Source organism: Saimiri boliviensis, chromosome 12 (assembly GCF_048565385.1).
Source record: "Saimiri boliviensis isolate mSaiBol1 chromosome 12, mSaiBol1.pri, whole genome shotgun sequence".
Taxonomy (NCBI): domain Eukaryota; kingdom Metazoa; phylum Chordata; class Mammalia; order Primates; family Cebidae; genus Saimiri; species Saimiri boliviensis.
This window is the reverse complement of record NC_133460.1, coordinates 93,988,480-94,011,159: the sequence shown is the minus strand read 5'-3', so window position 1 is coordinate 94,011,159 and position 22,680 is coordinate 93,988,480. Positions and strand designations below refer to the sequence as shown.

At 36.6% G+C, this 22,680-nt stretch overlaps 1 long non-coding RNA gene across 1 annotated transcript in view; it reads left to right on the top strand.

Annotated features, from left to right (window-relative positions):
- LOC141580729 (uncharacterized) overlaps window positions 1–22,680 on the top strand; it is a 127,282-nt gene that overhangs the window by 77,505 nt on the left and 27,097 nt on the right. The window contains exon 3 of the long non-coding RNA XR_012513020.1: window positions 10,772–10,840. This is a non-coding gene — a long non-coding RNA (uncharacterized LOC141580729). The remainder of the gene's footprint in view (window positions 1–10,771; window positions 10,841–22,680) is intronic.

Here is a 22,680-nt window from a genome sequence, read left to right as displayed (position 1 = left end):
ACAAGTTCAAAATTAGCTCTTCTCTGACTAAACATACAAGGAAATAGACAGACAAAATTAGTTTGGGGAAGTGGGAAGGAACAGACAAGAATAAAACATGATAAGATACAGTGACTTATTCGTACACCTCCTCCCAAAAAACTGATTTTGGCTTTCTGCATAAACATGGAAGACTATAGGCTGCCATTTCTTAGAAGTAAGGAAATAACGCATTTCAAAGATCTGTATCCATGCACTTTATTATTTAGTTTTTCTGGATTTAAGCTGTGCTCAGTTTCATGCCAATGCTGTTAAAACATAATGTATGACGTTTAGTAAATAAATTGCCTGCTGTTGCTTAGTACCAATATCTAAGTAGTACTTAGTACCAAGTCTTCTTCGTTGTATCAACATTGTTGTACTATTATTCCCTCCCTCTCTTTCTTCTTTCCTTCCTCTCTCCCTTGTTTGCTTCTTTCTTTCCTCTCTCTCTCTTTTTTTCTAACAGCCCCAAACAGCATGTCATTCTGCGTTACACAAGATTTGTCTAATACTATTAAAATTACAGACTTAATTAGACCAAATATTCACTCAAGGGGTGAATTGAGGATGGTATTAACAAAATCTGTAGCTTCTTCATTTATCATTTTTACAAATGTTTATGGTACCTGATATCCATAAACGCCATCTTACCTTAACTTCTTGGGCTTGGAGACCTAGGAATGCATATATTTTTGCCAGACTGTTCAATGAGAACAAAATGAAACCTTGGCTTTGAGATCATCTAATATTGGCATTTTCTGAAATCTCTTCCTAATGATGGAGCTGCATTTCCCTATAATGCAAAAGATATTGTACTTGTGCTTCTTCCTAATTGTCTGCACTTACTGAGATAGAAAATTAGTGTAGGGAAATTGGAGAATATGAAATGCCCAGTTAGTTGCTAACGAAGTATAAATATGCATTTCTACTGCATACAGTGTAGACTCACCTTTGGTAATTGTTTTCACTTTGACTCCAGGGTTTGCTCCTGAGAGGCTTGGAAACTCATCACCTGGGTTTTAATTCTCGGCCTCACTAGTTGCTACACAGAATGGTGAGAGAAGAGCATAGAAAAGGCTGTAAAAGTTGGGAAGCAGGAGAGGAAGATTATGTGTTTCTTTCCATTGCCACTGCTCAGATAGCTACAAAGACTGAGCTAATTATTCTCATAGTAGGAGCACATCATTTCCGGTGGTATAGCTCTGGCCATAACTGCTGCTTCTGAGTCCTTGTGCTTGACTGGTCAGGCTACACACACTTATTGAATGAACTGGGAGCTGTGAGAGATTTTAGGGTTGGTGGTGGGAAGTTTGGTTTCATCCTTAAAAGTTCTACATTTAGATATACTTTTAAATTGTCTTGAACACTTATCAGCAATGTGATGTAAGGAAAAGTGCTTAAAGTTTTTCTACCTCAGCTTCCCTTATATAAAAAAGGGAATTATGCATCTAAAAATTATGTAGTGAGTAGTAAATAAAAGACGCATTTAAAACATTTAGTAGAATCTTCAATGTTTGAGAATAATTATGTGATATTGTTAGACTAATGAGTGTCAATCATGTACTATGGAATAGAACACATTTAGGCTGAGTTATAGAGTTGAATAAATACTGGTTTTTGACTTTAAGGACTTCATCGGTTAATGAGAGAAGGTGACATGAAAAAGACAGTATTTCCACGTGGCGAGTGCAGCAGTAAAAATGTCTACATAGCACTGTGGAAACAGGAAAATTATAAATAAGTTTTAATGGTTTAACTGGTAAACCTTGAGGAGTTTAGTGTGTCTGGGCATTCTTATCTGATTCTTGGGGGACAGCAAACTCTGGGTCAGAGTGGGTATAATGGAAAGAAGGGGGAGAGAGGTGCAGGTAAAAAGTGAGCTTGCCTGGGGCTATGACAAAGTTTTAGAAACCAAGATTAAATGAGGCTCTTCTGCCAAATGAGATGTCATCCTGGGCATCTGAGTCCTTCCAAATTGGTTCATCTCCTGATGTAGAGTTCTCTAGGTCTCCAAAGCTTCTCAGAGGTAAAGGATTCATCTTACATGCAAAGTTCTTTTGGGTGTGTCTCTATAGGAGACATCTACTTAACTAAGTGAGCATAGGATTCCATTTCCTCAGTAACTCTGTTGGGTCAGACTATAAACAGAGTTAGAGAACTGCTGAATGTGGTTGCCAAATTCTCCCCTGGGCTTTCTGCAGGAGACACAAAAACGAATAAGATGTGACATGTGATGTCAAGGAACTTAAAAATATGGATCAGTGTTTTATTACATATTCAGAAAGGTATTGCCACTTGAGTCAGAAGTTCACAAGACAATGAACACAGGAGGGTAAGGAGTACAAAAATGTTACTCTTCAGATCCAGGGTTCAAACTGGAGCATTTTATATTATAGTATGGGATCTTGTAACCCCATCGAAGATAATGAAGCTTGGTATACTGGCTCTGCATTTCACCATCTGTAAGAAGTAGGCAATTCAACCTCTATAAACCTTGGTTTTCTCATGTGTAAAATGAGAACAGTAATAGTATGCCCTTGCAAGGTTATTGTGTAGTGATGAGCTTAAATAGGTCAAATGCTTATCACAGTTTCTCCTCCAATAGATACTTAGTGAATATATAGCTATTATTTATAGAGGAAATCAACTGACACCCCATGGTAAATGTGGCAGGGGTTTTAGAGGATTTTTTTTTTCTTTTTTAAGATCATGGGGAAGCGGTCAAATGTAAACACAAAAACACTCTCTTTGTGGAATGAATCTCAGTTTTCAAGCTTGTCTAATGTATAATAATCTGGTCCCAGTTTTACAGACTGGAGAGGATCTATCTCTGATAATGATGATGTGGCCATTTTACCCAGCATCTTTCCTTCTCTTCCAATGTGTTGCTTTGAAATTAAAGCTCATCTCATGAATAAAGGCTATTTGCTTTCTAGCATAAATTTTAAGTTTGTTTCTGTAATTCTCATTGCCCATATACATAAATAAAACAAATAATGATAAATTGTTAAAATGATGGAAGATTGAATATTGGGAGGTCATTAAATTCCTCATACTTTGTTACCATTATTTAGGTAGTAAAGAAAAATAGTAACATAATTTAATTTAAAAGAAAGGCCAATATCCTTCAGGATTGTATAAGACAGTGTTTTGTTCTTGATTCACCTCCCCCTGCCAGAAAAGTCAAGGTAAATTCCACTGGGAAACTTCTTTCTCTCAACAGAAATTGCTTCAGTTGTTAAAGTGTTAAACATTGTCATCCCTTTTGAAGGTGACTGCTCTGTGATTAAGAGCCCAAGGGTACACCAGGCTAATTATGTTGTTGGTTTTAGTCCAAAAAAATGACTTATTCTTGCAACTTATTACTAAGTTTATTGGATTGCCAAGTCATGAATGTATTAAAACAAACTGTGATTTTTCTTTATCTTTGCCAAAGCATTGGGGTTATAGAATAAGGTGCTTAAGGTCATTAAAAGCTAAAAATTCATAGGCTTAATGCTTATTAAGCAAAGCTAATTTGGTTTAAAAGTAACAAAGCAATTGCTTTTTATTTGGAACTCTTGCAAATTAACTCTCATTCCATGTGAAAAGATATCCTGGCCTTGAAAAGAAATTCAGGTCTTGAATTTGGGTGAGAAGTTGGGAAGTTTAAGAATTTTGTTTTTGTGATCAAATGATTTAGTAAGAGATAAGTTATTATTATATAGAAACTAGCCCTTAAAGGACAATTATCTTTAGCATTATCTGCCATGAAAAACATTTTCTTCATTTTTTTCGCCCTGGGTTTACCCTGACTTAAATACTTTCTGAAAGTCATCATCGCTAATGAGAAACAAACAGCAGAATCTGAATCAGTATGTGTTTTTGAAATGTGAAGGTATCTTTTCCTTCATTTTGAAGCCCCATCAATCCCCTTAACTATCCACATTCTGTGCACATCTTAAGATTCTCCCTAGTTTCTTTGGCCTCTGTGCTGTCTTCCATGACTATTCCAAATTCTAGTCACCCCAAATTGTATCTCTCCAAAATTCATATGTTGAAAACCAAACGTTCAATGGAATGGTGTTTGGAGATAAACCTTTGGGAGGTCATTAGGTCATGAGGATCGGGCCCTTGTGATGGAATTAATGCCCTTATAATAAGTGGAACCAGAACTCGCTGCTTCTCTCTTTGCCATGTGGAGACACAGTAAGAAGAAGGCCATCAACAAGCCAAGAAGAGAGCCCTTACCAGAAACTCAGTCATCTGGCATCTTGAGTTTGGACTTCCTATCCTCCAGAACTGGAAGAAATAATTGTTTAAGCCACTCAGTCTATTAAATTTCATTATAGCAGCACAAGCTGACTAATATAGTTCCCAAAGTGAGACCTAATTGAGCATTGATTCTATGCTATCCCATGATTTTTAAAATTTCCTCATGAGTGAAAATTTGTCTTCTTAAAGGAATTTCAAACTCCTTAACCCATTTATGCCAGATGTTGTAAAATTTTGTGTGCGAAAAATTAGACCTTGGCAATGACCTTGAGCAGTAGGATATAAAGAACTCCCACAAGCTTAATGTTCCAATAATGGAACACTAGGCATAATTAAAGACAAAGACAGTTATGCCTCCAGATGTCTGAACTAGAATCTCACTACAATTTCAGGTGTTCTTGGAATGGTACAAAGATCCACTCTTTTCTGGGCTTCCCTTTCACTCCTGGCACACACTGTAAGATGGTGACTAGGTTAATAGTATGACCTAGAACTAGGAACCATGGCCAGAGTAGGCCAAACTTTTGACAGATTCCAGACGTCAGCCTCACTAGTGTCTTAAGCTAATTAAGTGAGCTAACTAGCTTCAGATTTAAGATAACAAAGATAAAGTCAATGAGGAAACAGCAACAAGGAAGGTATCATCACATTTCATTTTATGATTGGGAATGGGAAAGGCCGAAAAAGAGTAGAGATTGGGGCATTGAGTGAACTTACTTGCAAGTGGGATTCATGCATGCCACCCTACTGGCAGCATGACCTGTCAAAATTTTATTTTCGTGGGGCCTTAAGCAGCTCCAGGGAAAGAGCCCTGTCTAATGGAGGAGTGACCTGGTGATGGAGCAAGGCATCATTGTTGGAGATGAGTGACAATTGTTTGCAGAGTGAGGTTTGTTACTTAGCTTTATCTCTTGAGCCAATCTGCAGGAGTCATAAGATCAGTGTAGCAAAGGATGTGCAACAGAAAAACAAACAACAACTCAGCAATGGTTTTGTGCATTGGCACATTCTTTGGGTGCCTCAACAACAGAGCATTATCCAAGGGCAGACAGAACTTCTTCCATTTATCACAATAATAACTTACCACTTGACGCTTGGAGACTCTAGGGCTTCTAATGTAATAGGAAACAATGATATTTGGTAGTTTCTAGCAGGCAGTCATCTGGAAACAGAACCATCTAAAGATCCCAGAGAAGAATGAGAGCCTTCTTTAGAATCTCTATTTGTTGTTATCCTGTAAAATGGAGTATCTATAATTACTAGCTTGGGCAAGATTCTTCCTTTTATATTTTTGTTGGAATGCTCAAGATAGCTGTAAAATCCAAGCACATTATTATTCACGGGTCTCTCAAATTACCCCCAAAACAAAAAACTTAAATTTCAGACAACTGAAAAGAGTTAGCAAGGAAATTGTAAATAAAATGTGGGTAACAAATACGTTATTTTGTTCTGCTCATCTTTTCCCCCATTTGTTTCACCCTAACATTGTTTTCAAAGATGTTTTTGAAATGACAGGCAGTGTTGTTCCCTCTCTTAGGAATGTATGTTTTGCAGTGAAAATGGAGGGTGGAGCTTACCTGGGGTCATCGTCGGTTTATTCTAGTGGGGCTCAGCAGGCTCTAAGCTCTAAGAGAAGCAGTGCCGATCTTAAAATATCATGAGCTGATACATTTAGATGAACCATGTTGTGTAAATGTGGCATTCATGGAATTGGACTCTTAAAAAATAAGATAGTTGTTCCCTTACAGGAAACTGCCTCTGATGGAAGGCAGGGGTTTATTTTGCCGTAAAAAGTAAGATAAATGCGAATGAAGAGAGCTGTTAATTTGAAATGTTTGGCTGGGACCTAAGCATTGCTTCTGAACAGGGATATATTCATCGTGAGAAAAAAAAAAGTCAAATGGGAAAAGAATTTAGGAAGAAAATTAAGACCTTGTATGTTGAAGAGCAAGACAGCTTGCTTAGGAGATGGTGTTTTTCTCATGACATGGTAATCAAGTGGGATAATCAGATCCAGATTTAAGACAGCAAATATGGAGTGTTTTCTCAGGATATGGTATTTTCTCCCTCCTTATCAAGAGAAAAGCCAGACTTGGTGATAAGGAGATAAATGTGCAATGGGGCTTTTGTGGGAATGTTTGGATGATGAAGAGGAGGAAATGATCAGGTAGTAGAGAATGGGACGCACTGGTTGAGCTGAGTTTTGAGCAGTGTCTATTGTGTGGGTGGGGGTGGGAGGAAGGAGCTCAGTAAAGGGCTAAAGTAAGACACAAAACATTACGTAAAAATAATTGTAATCGTAATTATTACATTTTCAATAAGAGTTAATATGTTAAGCATCTTCAAGCCATTGTGTGAAATAATAAAATTATGTACATTTTCTCAATGATTGTTTAAAGTCCCAGGATAATACACTTTTGTGAGTCCTGGTTCAGACAAATGTTTCCTTTTAAAGGGATTGTTTTTATTTGCACACTAGACTGTCATTTGTATTAGTTGAAGCTTGTAGGCCTTAAGATAGAATTAGGCTCATGACACCTTGTTATGATGCAGTAATTTGAATTTTGGTGCGAATAATATATTTGAAATGTAAGGGTATATTTAGCTTCATGCAATATAATTTGAAGGAACTGCTGAGTTAGCAATTGTGTGAAAACAAACAGACTCGGCATGCCTGGCTACTCCTGAGAGTCAAGGCTATGTTAAGCTATGCCCACAGGAGAGAAGGCTCCTTGGTCCACTCTCCAGGACATGCTTTCTGGTCTGTTTTGATGCTGGAACCTCCTACTGTAATTATTGACCTTCCTTTACTACAAGATGCTGACCAAGCCTCCTTAGATCCTCAGAAGCTTCCAGAACCTGTCCCCTTGTTTATAATCCCTCATTTTCAGCAACTTAGCAATTTGTCACCTTTTTTTTGGCAGCCCATTGCATTTCTAACTATATTTTAGAATCAGTTTCCCAATGTAAAAAACAAAAAATTGCTGAGATTTTGCTTGTAACTGTGTTGCCTTTACAGATTAATTTGAAATTTGAAAAAAAAATGGTAAATTATATTGTTTCTTGAAACAGATGAACTTAGAATGTCATTTTTTAAGTGTTTTAAGACTTTTCTAAGCAATAATTCATAATTAAAATTCCTATGTCTTTAGCATCATTTATCATATTACCATACATATAAAAATCTTTGATGCCATTGTAATCATACTGCCTTTCTAATCTTATTTTTTGATTGTTGGAGGGTGCTTTCAGAGACTACACAGTGCTGATACATGTTAGACCATGGGCCTAGCCAGAGTGAAGTCTTGTTGAACACTCTGAACATTCATTTGAGATCCAAGAAAGAACCTCAGGAGTAGAGATAATTGATTATGGATGATTGATCTTATATCTAGTACCCTGCTAAATTCACTTATTAATTTCAGATTTTCTATATCTAATAGTATGTCATCTACAATAGAGACTATGTTACTTTTTTATTCCAATTGTTATACTTTTCATTTCTTTATCTTTTCAATGTACAGTCTAGAAGTTCCAGCAAAACGTTGAATAACAGTAATTTCAGTGTGCCCCTTTTGTCTTATCCCAGAGATTAGGAGAGAACTATACAATAGCTTGCCTTTAAGTATGATATTAATTGTAGTTCTATTGTAGATACCCTTTATCAAATTAAATATGTTCCCATATTTTTCTAGTGTACTGAAAGTTTTTATCATACATGTGTGATGATATTTATCAAATTCTCTATCATCAACAAATATACCTGTTTGCACTCTTATAATATTTCCTACCGTACACTCTAGTCTGCTGATATTATTGGAGACAGAACATTTCATGTAGTGTTTATTTGGTATAATTTATTTCATCATTTTACTTTTAACCTGTGTGTTATATTAAGGTATGTTTCTTGTAGGTAGTATAGAACTGGAGCTTTATGTTTTAATTGTGGTGTTTAGTTCATTTACACCTAACATATTTGGGATTTATTCTACCACCTTGCTAATTATTTATATTTGTCTTACTGATAATTTGATTCTCTTTTCCTGCCTTCTTTTGTATTGGTCATTATTTCTTAACTCATTTTATCTCTTTTAAGGGACTTTTCTCATTTATTAAATATGATTACTGTACTTTTTACTTCTTACTTTTTGTACTCAGACATTTTATACAAAAGCAGCAAAACTCCTGTGTTGTATCTATAAATCTCCTTATTTGTTTTATAGATTTGCTTTTTAACTAGAAGTTTTATAGATTTGCTTTTTAACTAGAATTTAAAAAATATATCCTAAACATTTGCTATGAAACATTAATTAGTACTGTTGAACTCTTAGTGTCTGTGATACTCAGATCTTTATTTCTAAAGACTGTTCCTCACTAAAAATCATTTTGTCTCTTTGGAATAGCTTATTCCAGGCTTGGGGCAGAGATTAGAAAATGAACATGAAACATCTTGTTGAGACAGAAAGCAAGGAAGTATTAAAAGATTAATGAGAGTCATGTTAAATGGATAAAGAGTTGTCTTGAAAGGGTCCTTGCTGGCCAAATTCCAAATAATTGGAATGGTCAAAATAATTAAAAGATGATGATGTTAAGAGTGGCGAATTGAGATAAGATGTATATAGGGTTTCACTGTACTATTATTTCATGTTTGTTGTGGACATGAATGATTTCAATAATAAATACTGTCTGTATCACTAATCCCAGGCATATAGTTTTACAAATTTTATCTTCCAAGTTCCGTAAGTTGTTTTTTTTTCTTTCTTTTTTTTTTTTTTTTAAATTTTTGGAGTTCTTTAGAGCACCAGTATGGTTCCCATTTCCCAATATTTGAAGCATAAAGAAAATGCGGCTGCAGACAGCATGAAGAATTTGTTATGACAGAAGCTTTTCTTTGAGATTCTGTCCAATTGTGATAGTAAAAATTTCCTAAGGAATCTGACATCCAAAGTAAGAGAAACCATGTGCTTTTAAGGCTAACCATATGCTTTTTTTTTTTTTTTTTTTTTAATGCCGATGGTGACAGTAAACATTTCCTAAGGAATCTGACATCCACAGTGAGAAAAACCATATGCTTTTAAGTCTGGGGTTCAGTGGCACACACCTGTAATGTCAGGACTTTGGAAGGCTGAGGCAGGAAGATCACTTGAAGCAATGAGTTCCAGACTAGCCTGCATGACAAAATATGACCCTGTTTCTATAAAAAATGAAAACTAAAAATAAATAGCTGGGGGTGGTGATGTGGGCCTGTAATCCCAGCTACGTGGGAGGCTGAGGCAACAAAATCTATTGAGCCCAGAAGTTTGAGGCTGCAGTGAGCTATGATCATGCCACTGCATTCCAGCCTGTGCTACAGAGTATTTTAAAAAAATACCAAGTGAGAGAAGTCACCTGCTCTTAAAGATCTCCTCTCTGATTTTACTGCAAAATGCCTAGGATAGATTTTTCCTTTTGTCTTAGGCTAGAAACATTTCCTACTAAAAGAAAAAAGATGTTTGGTAATGAAAATTGGCCCTCAAATGAGACTAATGCTGATGAGTTATTACACCAGAACAATCCAATCATAATTCCTGAAGTTTAACTTTCTAACTCTGCAATAATTTTTAAAAAATTAATTTGACCTGAAGATAAATTTGGCAGGAAAATGGCAGGGCTATATGGTAATTTATCTACCAAAAGGCCATTAATAGGCAGTGGAACATGTAATACAACCAAATGGTTTTTCCTATATTGGTCTCTTGGGGTATGAATAGTCCAAAGGATGGTTCTAGGTTAGACGCAAGACTCAAACAAATAGAATTAAAATTGGGTTTGGGATTTGTGCTAAGAAAAACAACCACACACACAGTGTTTTTAGTAATCAGAATAGGCTAGACTCTGCTGCATGAACAAAAGATCCCTGACTGCTTCATTTTTTTTATCCCACCAAATCCAGTTCAGGTTGACCAATTGTCTACTATGCTCCTCCATCTGAATCATGGGACCTCTGATGCAGACCTTTTTTTCTATTTTATAAGCACCTTTCAAAGAACATGATTTATTGGACTGCTTTGCAGAATTTTGTCAGTTACCCCTACTCCTGTTGGCTGCAGCATCTTTTCTTTGACAGCTTCAGACTGTTCTCGCTTATTACAACAACCTCTAAGCCCTGATATTTTCATACAGATTAGTCTTGTCTTCTCAACTAGATTGTGCATTATTTGAAAATAGCATCTAGAATCCCCATAGTCAGAAGCACGGTTTAGGGGACGTAATAGTTTCTCAAACAAGATTGCTTGGTATTTTGATTCATTGGGTCTCAGAGGCATCTGAAATTGCAGCTCTTTTTACTTTTTGTACTCAGACATTTTATACAAAAGCAGCAGAACTCCTGCATTGTATCTATAAATCTCCTTATTCGTTTTACAGATTTGCTTTTGCTGGTAAAGAAGCAAAGGGCTAAGTTGGAATGTGTCATGTTGCGGACCTTCTCTGACCTCTACCATCCATCTCTCCCTAGGTTTGGAGCAGAGTTGAACACTGGTAACTGTTACCATGCTGCTTATTCACACGACCACTGAGAACACAAGTAGGTTGAGTACTTTTATACTTTGCTACATTTCCACTCACCCCTCTGCCACCATTGTAGTTGAATGCTGGCATGCCTGCCTGGTGTCCAAGATTGGTTTATTCCAGCACTATCTCTTTTTGGATGTCAAAGGCTTTTAGGAGACAGTTTAACTGCTTCGTGGGACCTTATCTGCCAAGTGAAGAGCATTAGTAAGCAAATAAATAGCAATGAGCTACCATGTAAAAACTAATTATACTCTACTTGATATTTTTCCTAGAGCCATATTTTAGTGAGAAAGTTCTAATCTGTATTAAATTTGCATTTTGTAATAAGTAAAAATGGAGACCAAAACATTAACATACAATAAGAGAAGAAAAGTATCAAAATAATTTTTCCTTTCTAACCTGAAATACACTTTCAGGTTCAGTATAGTTTGATTGGTATTTCCTTCATCTTCAAGGAGTTTTATTCATTAGACACCTTGACAGCAAGAAAAAGAGTCAAAGGGCAATATTTCTTCTGCTGAGTCATCAAAGTGCCCCATTGCAGGCCTTTGTCATAGTTCTGGGCAAAGGAATACTTGGTTCTGAGAAGCTGTTATGTGGAGTTGGGGTCTGTTTTGCCTGGCACAAATGAAATGTCACAAAGGGAATTAACAAAGTGGTCAAATGGGGCAACCTGGCCTTTCCAGAGAAAAATACTTGACTGGCAGCTTAGGAGGTGGGGATAATAAGAAGCAGGAGTTCTTTGAAAGGTCTTCATCTTAAGATAACAGAAAAGCCTGGCTGCTGAAGGGGATCTGAGTAACACTTCACCCTATATTTTATATCATTTTTGATCATTCACATAAAAAACAGTTTTACCCAGCAAAGATATGAAATCACATTTTAAAATTCCTGCAGCTTCCCAAGTCTTTTCTTCTATGCCTGAGCCCTAGAAGTCCTGTTCTGCAGTCAGTCCCTTGCTGTCCTTAATCAAGGCCCTATTACTGCGGCACTGTGGCTGCCAGAAGTCCTTGTCACCACTGCTTTTTGGCAGGGCTTCCTGGGAGCTTGGTGGTATTCCCATCAATTTCAGAATGCAGATATCTGACATAATCCATTAGTCTTGGAGTCACCTTCTCATGCCTTGGCCTGATACTGTCTAAACTGACTGCTTCCAAAGTCAAGGTCAGGGAGAACACAGACATGAGGGTCAAGCGATGAGTAGAGAGATAGGAGGAAGATGTGGAAGAGGAGGACATTTCCTAAAGCTGAGAAATAGAGCAGAGAGTTAAATATTTTAAAACCAGAGGAGATTGAGATTTAGGTCTAAAGAAGTGTCAAGAAATCCAGATTTACTCTGCTGTTTAATTCAAAGAACTATTCTAGCCCAGGCAAGAATAATGATGATGATAGTAGTAATAATAGCCATTTATTTAGTAGCTATTATAGCTAAGATATAGTTTTAAATTCTTTTGCATATACTTTCTAATTGGTTTACAAACTTAAATGCTATTAACCTTTCTATTTTACATATGAGAAAATTGAAACTCAAGAATGAGTAGTTTGCCTGGGGCCATATAGGTAACGAGGACAGCACTGAGATTTTTAGCTTAGATCTAATTGACACCGAGGTATGTGTTTTATTTTTTTCTTTATTGTTTTAAACATTGTAGTCTATAGATACTCTGCACAGTTGCCTTCTAATCATCTTTATTAATTCTGGGCACGTGGCTGCTAACTTCTGTGCGCTTCTCCCAGGAAATCACACCTGCAACTTTCTGTAGAGGATTACCTTTGGGCTACTAGAGCCTCTTAGATCAGGGCAGGGAGTGCTTAGTAATTTACAGTCTTCTGCTTATGAGCCCAAACCAATGACTAATTATTGCAGCAGTATGAAAGCCCAACACCTGTGCCTCAAGCTGGGACACCTCTTAAACTGTGATAAAAAAAACAGAGGCATTGATCTCCAGAGACCCCTGTGGATCATGCTGAGACTGGGACCTCACCTTGAATTGTACCCACATGTGGACTTCTCTTCCTCCTTTTCCTGCAAATTCCACTGCTTTACCAATTTCTCCTAGTAACGCTCATTAATAAAACACTGGTATAAGAATCCTTATCTGGGTATCTGCTTCTAGAAAATCTGAATTAATATGAGTATAATTTGGTCTTGCCCCAAACTTGACTCTAGAAATGAAGCAACTTTTAAAATAATGATTATATAACAACAATTGTCAACATCTAATGAAAAAAATTCAAAGTGTCCCAGTGTTTTGGACTGACACCCCAGTTACTCCTGATTCATTCGTTCATTCATTCATTCATTCATTCATTTGTATCTATCTATCTAGCTATCTACCTATTTATCTGTCATCTCTCTCTCTCTCTACCTACCTACCTACCTACCTACCTACCTACCAAGTGCCTGGCATCATTGTAGATGCTCACGAATGCTCTTCATGTACAGGAAATAAGAACAATATTCTCTGTATGTGCTAACAGAATATTCCTGATGAAAAAAGAGGAAATGAAGAGATTTAGTGAAATGAAGTTTAAGCCCATATGCAAACTTTCTATTTTGCTCAGTTTAATTTTTCCCAGGATGTGGATTTCTGGGTTACAGCTCTTTTTCGAGGTTGAATTGATAAATGAGACAGGGAGACTAGGGCTGGGAGTCGTGGTGGCAGGGTTCAGAACAAAAGCTGCCATTCATTAAAGTGTGATGAAATGTATCACATACAATGGTTCTTCAACCACCCACTGGCCTCTGTAATTCTCAGAGGGTTGTCACTGAAGGGAGGCGAGGTCGAAAAAGCCAAATACTCCAGCCTTGCAAATGCTGATACAGACACTTAAATGTGGGAATGAGATTTCATCTAGGTTGGCAGTTGCCGTGGGAACAACATTTCACCTAGGTTGGCAGTTGCCCCACACCTCTGTATATAAGGTCAAAATTAGAATAGAATTCATGAAGGTAAGTCGATGAGCCCAGGATTTTGACCTGTGATCTCTTCAAGAGCTCAGTAGCAGTGACTTAATTTGGTTGCTCATGGACATTGCTCCTCCCAGTTATTTTTCCCCATCTACTCTGTGTCATTTCTCCCCTTTTCTTCACATACACAAATTTGTATAACCTGCAGATTCTGTCATTTGTAGTTCAGTCTGTTTCGTTTGTTTTCCAGGCTCATGGATATAATATTTATTTTAGCTGTAATGCGTTATTCTTCCTTCCTAACGGCATTGTCCATTTTCTGATCCAGAATGGAAACAAATGCAATATTTCACCAAAAATTCCAAAACACGTACATCACCATATTGACTTAAATATAGTATCAAACAGGGTGTTGGTAATTTTTTAAAAAAACTATGCAAGACAGTAAATGCCTTCTTTCATGGAACTGAATTTTAATGTGTACCTTTTAGAAAGGCTACACAAATATTTGACTTGAATTCTGAATCCTGGCACATGCAGCAGAAGCCAGTTAAAGTAGAAGAACTTCTAGCTCAGGAAACTCACCAAGTCAGATCCCCTGGACTAAAAGAGTGAAAACAAATTGACAATTTTTTTTTTTTTTCAGAAAAGCTAGTTTAGCAATTTTTTTTTCTTTTTCTCTCTTTTTATTTCAGTGGCAGTAACTTTGGCAAATAGATTTGAGCCGTCAAAAGAACATTAAATGAAGCTTCGAATATTATGAAACAGAAACAGTCATGGCTATATTTTCTTTGTGATTGTGTGAAAAAAATCACAATCGCAATAGCATAACCATAATAATGAATAAAGGCTATGAATGCCCTTTCATGGAAAAAAAATTTAAAATATGGCACATCGACTATTTCTTCTCAACACCTTTATTGAAATATAATTCACATTCTATATAATTTGCCCACTTTCAGTATACAATTTATTGCTTTTTGGTATATTCACAGGACTGTGTAAGATTCATACAATGTAAGTTTGGAATATTATCGTTTCATATAAAAAATTCCATTTTCATTAGCAATTAATCCCCATTCTCTCCTAGAAAAACACTCCAATCCCTAAGCAACCACTAATCCAATTTATATTTCTAGAATATGCCTATTCATATTACACATAAATAGAACCACAGAATATGCTTTCTGTGACTGACTTCTTTTACTTCTTTCACTTGGCACAGTGTTTTTAAGGTTTGTCTGTATTGTAGCATATATCAGTACTTTATTCCTTTCTACTGCAACATAATACTCTATTTTATGGATAATCCACATATTATTTATTCACTCATCAGTTGAGGGATATTTGGGTTTTTCCATTTTCTGGATATAAGGAATAAATATGCTATGAACATTCACATAGAAGTTTTTGTGTGGGTTTGTTTTCATTTCTTTGGAGCATATATATGTGAGTGAAGTTGCTGAATCATATGGTAACTCTATGTTTGACATTTTGAGAAACTGTCTAACTTTTTTCCAGAATTGCTGCACTATTCTGCATTTCCACCAGTAGTTGATGGGCATGCTAACTTCTGTATACCCTTTTAGCACTTATTATTATCTTTCTTTTTTATTATAATATTCTACTAGACCTAAACTGGCATCTTATTGTGGTTTTGATTTGTATTTCTCTTACGACTAATGATGTTGAGATTCTTTGTGCTTATTAGCCACTTGTATGTATTCTTTGGAGCAATATGTATTACAATTATTCACTCATAATTTACTTTTTTATGATTAAGTATTCTTCACATATTCTAAAAACAATTTCCTTGTTAGATATATAATGTGAAAATATTTTATCCCCTTCTATGGGGAGTATTTTCACTTTTATGATGATATTGTTTTTGGTGCAAAACATTTCAATTTTGATATACTCCAACAGAACATTTTTTTCTTTTGTTACTTTGCTTTTGGCATTATATATAAGAAACCATTGCCCAATGAAGATTTACTCCTGTGTTTTCATCTAAGAGTTTTCTAGTTTTATTTTTTACATTTAGGCCTCTGATCTGTTTTTGTTTATTATTTTTCAACTTTTATTTTAGACTCGGGGGTACATATGCAGGTTTGTTACAAAGATATATTGCATGATGCCAAAGTTTGGAATATGAATGAATTCATCACCGAGGTATTGAGCATATTACCCAATAGGAAATTTTTAAAAATTCTTACTCCACTCCTTCTTTCCCAACTTTTGTATTCTCCAGTCTCTCCTATTCCCATTTTTATGAACATATGTACCCAATATTAGCTCCCACTTAATATTATAAGTGAGACCATATGTATTCGGTTTTCTGTTCCTGTGTCAGTTTGCTTAGGACAATGGTTTCTAGCTGCATCCATGTAGCTGTGAAGAACATGATTTCATTCTTTTCTATAGCTGTGTAGAATTCACATAGGTTATATGTACCACATTTTATTAATCCAGTTCACCACTGATGGGTGCTTAGGTTGATTGCATGTCTTCACCATTGTGAATAATGCTATGATGAATATATGGGTGCATGTGCCTTTTTGGTAGAACAGTTTACTTCTGTTTGCATATATACCTAGTATTGGAATTGTTGGGTCACATGTTAGTTTAACTTTTAGTTCTTTGAGAAATCTCCAAATTGCTTTCTGCAGTGACTGAACTAATATACATTTCCACCAACAATGTAGAAGTGTTCCCTTTTCTCTATAGCCCTGTCAACGTCTGTAAGTTTTTGACTTTTTAACAAAAGTCATTGAATTAAGTTTTGATTATGGTGTGACTAGGGGGTTCAATTTTATCCTTTTTAATGAGACAAATCCAGTTAGTTGTACCAGCATCATTTATTAAAAAGATTATTGATTCTCCATTGAATTGTCTGTACATCCTTGATAAAAATTAATTGAACATAAATGTATGAGTCTATTTCTGGATCCTTCCATTTTATTCCATGGATCTGGATGTCCATTTTATGCCTGTATTATACTGTCTTAATCAGATTGTAGTTTTGTTATAGGTTTTGAAATTGAGATATGCCAGTTCTGTTATTTTTCAGGATTGTTTTGGCTATACTGTATTCTTTTTATTTCTCTATCAATATTATATAAGCTTGTCGATTTCTGTAAAAAGGGCAGTTGGAGTTTTGATAGGGATTGCTTTGAATCTGTAGATCAATTTGGGAAGCATTGTCATGTTAACAATATTAAGTCTTCTAATCCAAAAAATTGGAATGTCTTTCCATTTATATAGTTCTCTTTAATTTCTTCCAGTAATACTTTATAGTGTTCAGTGTATAAGTTTTTCACAGCTTTTGTTCAATTTGTACCTAAGTAATTTTATTCTTTTTGATACTATTGTAAACAGAAATTTCAAAAAATTATTTTCAAAATATTCATTCATTGCTAGTGTCTACAAATAAAATTGATATTTCTATATTAACCTTGTATTATGCAGACTTCACTGGACCTATTACTTTACTAGTATTAATTAGATTTTATTAGTACTTATTTTATTACTAGTACTACTAACAGTATTTAAATTGATTTTCTGTGTTTATATTATCATATGCAAATATAGTTTTACTTTTTTCTTTATAATCTGGATGCTTTTTGTTTTTTTTAATTGCCTTATTTCTCTGTAGAACCTCTAGTACAAGGTTAAATAGAAGTGATAAAGGGGTTACTCTTGAATGGTTCCTAATTTAGGGGAAAAGCATTAAGTCATTCACCATTAAATATGATGTTCACTGTTCACATAGATGCCCCCATTTCAGATTAAGGAAATTCTCTTTAATTCTTAGGTTACCGAATATAATGCTCATGAAATGGTGTTGGATTTTTTTTTTTTTTTTATTGCATTTTAGGTTTGGGGGTACATGTGATGAACATGCAAGATTGTTGCATAGGTACACACATGGCAGTGTGCTTTGCTGCCTTCCGTCCCCTCACCTGTATCTGTCATTTCTCCCCATGCTATCTCTTCCCACCTCCCCACCCCCCGCCCCTCCCCCATTTCCCCCCAACGGACCCCAGTGTGTAGTGCTCCCCTCCCTGTGTCCATGTGTTCTCATTGTTCAACACCCGCCTATGAGCGAGAATATACGGTGTTTGATTTTCTGCTCTTGTGTCAGTTTGCTGAGAATGATGGTTTCCAGGTTCATCCATGTCCCTATAAAGGACGTGAACTCATCGTTTTTGATGGCTGCATAATATTCCATGGTGTATATGTACCACATTTTCCCTATCCAGTCTATCATCTTTGGGCATTTGGGTTGGTTCCAGGTCTTTGCTATTGTAAACAGTGCTGCAATGAACATTCGTGTGCACGTGTCCTTGTAGTAGAATGATTTATAATCCTTTGGATATATACCCAGTAATGGGATTGCTGGGTCAAATGGGATTTCTATTTTTAGGTCCTTGAGGAATCGCCACACTGTCTTCCACAATGGTTGAATTAATTTACATTCCGACCAACAGTGTAAAAGTGTTCCTATTTCTCCACATCCTCTCCAGCATCTGTTGTTTCCCGATTTTTTAATGATCGCCATTCTAACTGGTGTGAGATGGTATCTCAATGTGGTTTTGATTTGCATTTCTCTGATGACCAGTGATGATGAGCATTTTTTCATATGTTTGTTGGCCTCCTGTATGTCTTCTTTTGTAAAGTATCTGTTCAAATCCTTTGCCCATTTTTGAATGGGCTTGTTTGTTTTTTTTCTTGTAGATCTGCTTTAGTTCTTTGTAAATTCTGGATATCAGCCCCTTGTCAGATGGGTAGACTGCAAAAATTTTTTCCCATTCTGTTGGTTGCCGATTCACTCTAATGACTGTTTCTTTTGCCGTGCAGAAGCTGTGGAGTTTGATTAGGTCCCATTTGTCTATTTTGGCTTTTGTTGCCATTGCTTTTGGCGTTTTGGTCATGAAGTCCTTGCCTACACCTATGTCCTGAATGGTTTTGCCTAGATTTTCTTCTAAGGTTTTTATGGTATTAGGTCTGATGTTTAAGTCTTTAATCCATCTGGAGTTAATTTTGGTGTAAGGTGTCAGGAAGGGGTCCTGTTTCTGCTTTCTGCACATGGCTAGCCAGTTTTCCCAACACCATTTATTAAACAGGGAGTCCTTTCCCCATTGCTTGTTTTTGTCAGGTTTGTCGAAGATCAGATGGTTGTGGGTATGTTGTATTTCCTGTGAGGCCTCTGTTCTGTTCCATTGGTCTATATCTCTGTTTTGGTACCAGTACCATGCTGTTTTGATTACTGTAGCCTTGTAGTATAGTTTGAAGTCCGGTAGTGTGATGCCTCCCGCTTTGTTCTTTTTGCTTAGAATTGACTTGGCTATGCGGGCTCTCTTTTGGTTCCATATGAAGTTTAAGGTGTTTTTTTCCAGTTCTGTGAAGAAGGTCATTGGTAGCTTGATGGGAATAGCGTTGAATCTGTAAATTACTTTGGGCAGTATGGCCATTTTCACAATGTTGATTCTTCCTAACCATGAACATGGAATGTTTCTCCATCTGTTTGTATCCTCTCTTGTTTCGTTGAGCAATGGCTTGTAGTTCTCCTTGAAGAGGTCCTTTACGTTCCTTGTTAGTTGTATTCCTAGGTACTTTATTCTCTTTGTAGCAATTGTGAATGGCAGTTCGTTCTTGATTTGGCTCTCTTGAAGTCTATTACTGGTGTATAGGAATGCTTGTGATTTTTGCACGTTGATTTTGTATCCTGAGACTTTGCTGAAGTTGTTTATCAGTTTCAGGAGATTTTGGGCTGAGATGATGGGGTCTTCCAGATATACAATCATGTCATCTGCAAATAGAGACAATTTGATTTCCTCCTTTCCAATTTGGATACCCTTTATTTCTTTTTCTTGCCTGATTGCTCTGGCTAGAACTTCCAGTACTATATTGAATAGGAGTGGTGAGAGAGGGCATCCTTGTCTAGTGCCAGATTTCAAAGGGAATGCTTCCAGTTTTTGCCCATTCAGTATGATATTGGCTGTTGGTTTGTCGTAAATAGCTTTTATTGTTTTGAGATACGTTCCGTCAATACCTAGTTTATTGAGGGTTTTTAGCATAAAGGGTTGTTGAATTTTGTCAAAAGCCTTCTCTGCATCAATCGAGATAATCATGTGGTTTTTGTCTTTGGTTCTGTTTATGTGGTGAATTACGTTTATGGACTTGCGTATGTTGAACCAGCCTTGCATCCCCGGGATGAATCCTACTTGATCATGGTGGATGAGCTTTTTGATATGCTGTTGCAATCGGTTTGCCAGTATTTTATTGAAGATTTTTGCATCTATGTTCATCATGGATATTGGCCTGAAATTTTCTTTTCTTGTTGAGTCTCTGCCGGGTTTTGGTATCAGGATGATGTTTGTCTCGTAAAATGATTTGGGAAGGATTCCCTCTTTTTGGATTGCCTGGAATAGTTTCAGAAGGAATGGTATCAGCTCCTCCTTGTATGTCTGGTAGAATTCAGCTGTGAACCCATCTGGACCTGGGCTTTTTTTGGGTGGTAGGCTCTTTATTGCTGCCTCGACTTCAGACCATGTTATTGGTCTATTCAGGGTTTCGGCTTCTTCCAGGTTTAGGCTTGGGAGGTTGCAGGTGTCCAGGAATTTATCCATTTCTTCCAGGTTTACTAGTTTATGTGCATAGAGTTGTTTGTAATAATCTCTGATGATGGTTTGGATTTCTGTGGAATCTGTGGTGATATCCCCTTTATCGTTTTTTATTGCATCAATTTGGTTATTCTCTCTTTTCTTTTTTATTAATCTGGCTAGTGGTCTGTCTATTTTGTTGATCTTTTCAAAAAACCAACTCCTGGATTTATTGATTTTTTGAAGAGTTTTTTGTGTCTCTATTTCCTTCAGTTCTGCTCTGATCTTAGTTATTTCCTGTCTTCTGCTAGGTTATGAGTTTTTTTGATCTTGCTCCTCTAGCTCTTTCAATTTTGATGATAGGGTGTCAATTTTAGATCTCTCCTTTCTTCTCATGTGGGCACTCATTGCTATATATTTTCCTCTAGAGACTGCTTTAAATGTGTCCCAGAGATTCTGGTATGTTGTGTCTTCGTTCTCATTGGTTTCGAAGAACATCTTTATTTCTGCCTTCATTTCATTGTTTATCCAGTCAACATTCAAGAGCAAGTTGTTCAGTTTCCATGAAGCTGTGCGGTTCTGAGTTAGTTTCTGCATTCTGAGTTCTAACTCGATTGCACTGTGGTCTGAGAGACTGTTTGTTATGATTTCTGTTCTTTTGCATTTGCTGAGGAGTGATTTATTGCCAATTATGTGGTCAATTTTAGAGTAGGTGTGATGTGGTGCTGAGAAGAATGTATATTCTGTGGATTTGGGGTGGAGAGTTCTGTAAATGTCTATTAGGTTTGCTTGTTCCAGGTCTGTGTTCAGGTCCTGGATATCCTTGTTGATTTTCTGTCTGGTTGATCTGTCTAATATTGACAATGGGGTGTTAAAGTCTCCCACTATTATTGTGTGGGAGTCTAAGTCTCTTTGTAAGTCATTAAGAACTTGCCTTATGTATCTGGGTGCTCCTGTATTGGGTGCATATATATTTAGGATCGTTAGCTCTTCTTGTTGCAGTGATCCTTTTACCATTATGTAATGTCCTTCTTTGTCTCTTTTGATCTTTGTTGCTTTAAAGTCTATTTTATCAGAGATGAGAATTGCAACTCCTGCCTTTTTTTGCTCTCCATTTGCTTGGTAGATCTTCCTCCATCCCTTTATTTTGAGCCTTTGTGTATCCTTGCATGTAAGATGGGTTTCCTGGATACAGCACACTGATGGGTTTTGGCTTTTTATCCAATTTGCCAGTCTGTGTCTTTTGATTGGGGCATTTAGTCCATTGACATTTAGGGATAGTATTGTTATGTGTGAATTTGATGCTGTCATTTTGATGCTACCTGGCTGTTTTGTTGGTTAGTTGATGCAGATTCTTGATTGTGTTGCTGCTTTTTTACCATTTGGTGTGTTTTTGGAGTGGCTGGTACTGGTTGTTCCTTTATATGTGTAGAGCCTCTTTCAGGAGTTCTTGTAGAGCAGGTTTGGTGGTGATGAAATCTCTGAGTGCTTGCTTGTTCACAAAGGATTTTATTTTTCCTTCACTTATGAAGCTGAGTTTGGCTGGATAGGAGATTCTGGGTTGAAAGTTCTTTTCTTTAAGGATGTTGAATATTGGCCCCTAGTCTCTTCTGGCTTGTAGGGTTTCTGCTGAGAGATCTGCTGTGAGTCTAATGGGCTTCCCTTTGTGGGTAACCCGACCTTTCTCTCTGGCTGCCCTTAGCATTTTCTCTTTCATTTCAACCCTGGTGAATCTGACGATTATGTGCCTTGGGGTTGCTCTTCTTGAGGAATATCTCTGTGGTGTTCTCTGTATTTCCTGGATTTGAATATTGGCCTGCCTTGCTAGGTTAGGGAAGTTTTCCTGGATAATATCCTGAAGAGTATTTTCCAGCTTGGATTCATTCTCTTCATCACATTCAGGTACACCTATCAGACGTAGATTAGGTCTTTTCACATAGTCCCACATTTCTTGAAGATTTTGTTCATTCCTTTTTGCGCTTTTTTCTCTGTTCTTGCCTTCTCTTTTTATTTCATTGAATTGGTCTTCGACCTCTGATATCCTTTCTTCTGCTTGGTCAATTCGGCTGTTGAAGCTTGTGCATGCTTCACGAAGTTCTCGTGTTGCGTTTTTCAGCTCCATCAATTCACTTATTCTCCTCTCTATGCTGTCCATTCTCGTCAGCAGTTCGTCCAATCTTTTTTCAAGGTTCCTATTTTCTTTGCGATGGGTTAGAACATGTTCTTTTAGCTCATTGTAGTTTCTTACTACCCATCTTCTGAAGTCTGATTCTGTCATTTCATCACCCTCCTTCTCCATCCGGTCTGGTTCCCTTGCTGGTGAGGAGTTGTGATCAC